The 4558-nt window shown below is 33.6% G+C and overlaps 1 pseudogene; it reads left to right on the top strand.

Moving 5' to 3' along the window:
- The first annotated feature begins 2602 nt into the window (after positions 1-2602).
- LOC122068087 lies at positions 2603-3720 on the top strand (annotated as a pseudogene).
- The last annotated feature ends 838 nt before the right edge of the window (positions 3721-4558 follow it).

Raw genomic sequence — 4558 nt, 5'->3', positions numbered from 1 at the left:
AAAGACAAAATGAATGATTACACAATGATTTCCTATGTGTCTATCTCTCTCTTAAAATTCAAAATTTTTTGAATTTTTTTCTTTTCTTCTCTTGGTAAACCAAATATACATACTCTTTTTATTTTCTCATCATTTCATTTCTTTTCTTTTCTTTTTTAGATTCTTTTTTCTTTTTTGTTTTTCTTCTCTTGGCTACCAAACATAGCCATAGGAAATCATTGTGTAATCATTCATTTTTTGTCTTATTTTGTTTTCATATTTTCTAATGTTTTCTTGTGTTTTTTACAATATTTTTTCTTGTTGGAGCAAAAGTAAACTTCACAATTCTCAAGAGGAATTTTGAATTTCAAAAGGTAAATCTTCTCTTGGGTGAAAACATATTAAGTACAAAGGGAAATTCTTAACCCAAGAAAAAAAGTACAAAAAGTGTATTTTTTTTTCTTTTCTTTTCTTCTCTTGGCTACCAAACATAGCCTCGGGGAAAAGTGGTAGAGGGAAAAAATTGGGAAATTGAAAGACATTTCAGCGCGCAGGAAGGGAATGGTAGGGTTCTGATTTTAGTGGATTCAAATCCTCTCTTACCGCTGGGACACCAGGTGTCGCATCCGATGGCTGGTATGATTTTAGTGGACAATATTGGAATGGAAATCTGCCATCTCGAAAAAACTTGATATGGGATCGGTATTGGATCACCTGAATCGAACATAATATCTTTAATTTTCCTTAAAAAAAACATATTTTGACTTTTTTTACCCTTGGTCTGTATCGTTCAATCAATATGGTATCAGCTAGGTATCGGAATTGGAGATATGTCAAACCAATTTGTATCACCCGCTATAGTTTGATATCAATACTTATTAGAACCATGTCTGGGACTAGAGGACCCGACACACCCCAACCCTGCTTTATATAATATAATTTAAGGTTGTCATCCTATCTTTTTATTCAAAATAATGAAATAGGGTCATTGATTGTTATGATCAAGTGTCCTTAACATCTATTATTGTGTTGTATATTGATCATTCGATCTATTGGTTATATTACACACATATATTTAGGTGTCAAACCATAAATTGAACCGTAAAACCAAATCGATAACAGCCTGGACCAAATCGAACTGAAGCCTTATTGGTTCGGTTTCGGTTTGGAGTATTGCAACCCCAAAACCAAATCAAACCGCATCGAAAACCAAATGGACCCAAAACCAAACTGATACTGGCTTAAAAAAAACCAAAACCAACCCAATTACAAACCGAAGACAACCCAAAACCCAATCGCACCAAAATCGAAACAGAATCAAAACCCGAATTTCCTTATTGGTTTGGTTTTGGTTTTAGCATTCCCACACAAAAAATCGATCCGGACCGACCCGTTGACACCCATATATATTTATTAAATTAAATTTGCAAAAAAAAAAATCTTTAAAAAATGTACACTATTAAAATTAAATTTGGGAACATAATCTTGTTAATGTACTTTAAAAATGGTGAGTAATCAGAATCATAAATGACCGTCTAAACCCTAGAAATGAAACCCTGAATCCCGAACCTCTAAATCGTTCCATAACTAAATATCATTCTGAGGACCCTTAATGTCTTTGAATGATAAGAGCATAAAATTGTGAGGGGACCATGAAAAATAAAAATCTTAAATCTAAACCATTAAATTTTTCAGTCGGGATCCGATGACATAACGTTTCTGTTTCTACGCTTTTTAACTATAGTTTTGTTTCTACAGTAATAAATATTTTTTTTACTGCAGTCTTAACTACTGCAGCAATAAGTAGCACATATTACCGTGTTTTTTCTAACTGCGATTTTATTTCCATAATTACAAGATTTTTTAATACCATGATTTTTTATTGTGATTTTTTTTCGTAGTTACAAGGTTTTTGTTACTACGTTTTTTAACTGCAATTTTGTTTCTGCAGTAACATTTTTTTTTTTTACTGCAGTCTTAACTACTGCAGCAATAAGTAGCATATATTACTGTGCTTTTTCTAGCTATGATTTTATATTCGTGGTTACAAGATTTTCTGTTACTGTGATTTTTTATTGCAATTTGTTTCCGCAATTACAAGGTTTCTGTTATTATGCTTTTTAACTGTAGTTTCGTTTTCGCAGTAAAAATGATTTTTATACGTACCACATATTACTACGTTTTTTCTAACTGCGGTTTTATTTTCGTAGTTACAAGATTTTCTGTTACTGCAATTTTTTTATTGCAATTTGTTTCCGTAGTTACAAGATTTCTGTTACTACGGTTTTAAATTCCATAGTAACAAGTATACCATATTACTGTGATTTATAGCTGCGATTTTGTCTCTATTATTGCGGTTTTCAAATATCACAACAATAGGTAGTTTCTATTATTGCACACAGAAAAATCGTAGTTGTAGGACATTTTTAACTACGGATTTTGAAACCACAGTTAAATATTCGTAGCTACAAGCGTATTTTGTTGTAGTGAGCTCCCTCTCTTTTCTTCTCGCTCTCTCCGCATTGCAAAGAAGCAGAAATGCTGAATTTCGTTGGCCAAGAACCTCCATCTCTGCTTCTCCAACTGTAAACGTCCGGTGGTAACTGAATCTTCACGAAAGCAGCATAGAGACAGAGACAACGTCGATCCTAGTGAAGAATTTCAACTCGTTATATGATCTCACCGCTGATTCAACTTCCAAATCAGTGAGTCGTTCCAGCGACAACTTCTCATCTTCAGAGTATTCCAAGGATCTACTGGAAACTACTATCCCTGATTTGGCCACCATCTTCGCTTCACAACGCTTCTTCTTCTCCTCCCCTGGTCGATCTAACTCCATCATCGAATCACCAACGGAAGGCCCTCCTCCTCCAGAAGAAGAAGAAACCGAGAAACTACTAAGCGAAGGAATTCCCATCTCCACGTTCTTGCCAGATCCTTAACACGGACTTCAGAAGATCAATGCAAGAGATGGTTGAGGCACGCCAATTGCTTGACATGAGGTCTGATTGGGATTACTCTTGTGCTATCTCACTCTCAACCTTAACCACACCCACAAGTTCATCACCGACGCTTTTGCTGATCTCATCCTTAGTCTCATGATGACGTATACGAAATCGAATGGTAGCAGCAATTCTCCCGGCTCCGGTGTGAAATAACTATAACTTCCTTTTCATGAAGAGTAATAACCAAGATACAAATATGGTATGACATCTTGCACGTGAAATTAATTAACTTTTATTAAATGGAAAGAAAAAACAATCTTTACCCTATTAGATCGATTCACCTCTATAGATATCTATAGATAAGTAGAGAATCGTGGATTATGAAAGTCGAAAGATTTACATTTTATTATAATATAAAAGAAAAATGTATTTACTTATTTGATCTTTTAAAAAACTTTATTAATGGATTGATTTAGTATAAGGATTTGTTGATGAAAATATTTTTGTCAAGTGAAAGATTAGTCACAAAGCATGGGTACATGCACTTATATAATAGTATGATAGTGTGATATATAATAATAATAATAATAATAATAATAATAATAACAATAATTTATCATTATCAAAGGAAACATTTACCATAATCGGTCCTAGAATCGGCATTCACTGATATCGGGTAACTTGATTCTACATGATCGGATCTTATTCCAATGTCAATACGGAATTTCAAATTCAAAACCAATCGATCCTAGCTCTGTATGGACCCCTCTGATACAACATGTTAGATCTGTATATGGAGACCCTAATTGGTTCTCATATCAATGCAGTTCTTCACAATTTTCCTCTCTTGGTTATGGATCTTCACAACCCCTTAGACCTCTTAGTTCTCTCACTTTAGTGGTAAAGTGGGGAAGAGTGAATAATAGCTGTAAGGATCAAAACCTAGTATTTATAATATTGTCCTACACCCAAGACTCAAAACCACAAAGGGTTGGGCATGTTCCCACCGTTTATCCGCTGATTGGTCACCTTGTTTTGAGTAGCAATAAGTCCTAGTGTCGTTTGCTTCACATACTATTTTCTAACACTAGAACCAGTATCCATTAACATATAATTCCAATGATTTATGTTACAAACTCTAAATGATATGGCATAATATCAAAATTTTGTAAATGCCATCAAAATATATTGAGTAAATGACCTTGACCATGAAGAGAAGTACCCATTATTGGTTGGACTTGTTTTCGTTTTAACTATTTGATTCAGTTGACTCTTTTTGCAAAATCAATTAACCATGTTGTCCTCATTATTCAATCATCAACTTACTACAACACCTCACACTGTACGAGTCTATAGAAGGTTAGAAGAGAAGGTCAGTGTGGGTGTGCTAAGCAAGTTTAGGTGGGATCGATTAGATAAATGGGAAAAAACTTTGTTTCTTTTTTTGTGATACATTAATGAAGGTGGAATTTATGTGCATTCAAACTAAAATTTGGGTATTCAGCAATCTTTTAGTTAGACTCTTAAAGGAGACCATTTATTGCACCTATTCTATTGTGCTTCTCATAAAAAAAAAAATTAAAAAAAAAAAAAAAAAAAAAAAAAATGTAAAAACAAAAATGTAACTGTTAGGG

This window comes from Macadamia integrifolia, unplaced genomic scaffold (assembly GCF_013358625.1).
Source record: "Macadamia integrifolia cultivar HAES 741 unplaced genomic scaffold, SCU_Mint_v3 scaffold3378, whole genome shotgun sequence".
NCBI classification, from domain to species: Eukaryota; Viridiplantae; Streptophyta; class Magnoliopsida; order Proteales; family Proteaceae; genus Macadamia; species Macadamia integrifolia.
The sequence above is the reverse complement of the archived record's forward strand: the minus strand, read 5'-3'. Positions and strand labels throughout refer to the sequence as shown.